Raw genomic sequence first — 519 nt, 5'->3', positions numbered from 1 at the left:
CCCCATCTGCTCCCCATGACCTCTGTGGGCCCTTGTGGCTCCCGTGTCCCCCCGTCCCCAGTGTCTGCTGCCTTCCCTGTGTCCCCTTCATATTCCCCGGGCCCCCCCAAGGCCTCTTAGCAGCCTCCTGTGTCCCCATGTCCATGCTGTCCCCTGTGTCCTCATGTCCTTCGTGTGTCCCCGTGTTCTCCATGTGCCCCTGTGTTCCCTGTGCCTCCCAAGCCCTCGGTGTCCTCCATGTCCCCATGTCCCCCATGTCCCCACACACATCCGGCACATGTGCTGAGTCTTCCTTCCCAGGGAAATGGGAAGTAGGGGCCGTGTCCCCCTGAGGTCATCGAGCCCTTCCCTCAGGCACGAGGGGATCAAGGACAGACAGACACCCAGGATCCACTGACGCGACCCCGTCCCCCTGTGCTGTCACCCAGCACCAAGGTCCACAGCTGAGCCCTGCGGTGACAATGTTTATTGTAGGACCTACCAAAAAGTGGAGGCAGCTGAATCTGCACAGAGGGTCCT

This window comes from Corvus brachyrhynchos, unplaced genomic scaffold, assembly GCF_000691975.1.
Source record: "Corvus brachyrhynchos isolate BGI_N302 unplaced genomic scaffold, ASM69197v1 scaffold479, whole genome shotgun sequence".
NCBI lineage: Eukaryota > Metazoa > Chordata > Aves > Passeriformes > Corvidae > Corvus > Corvus brachyrhynchos.
Note: the sequence above shows the minus strand (reverse complement) of the source record.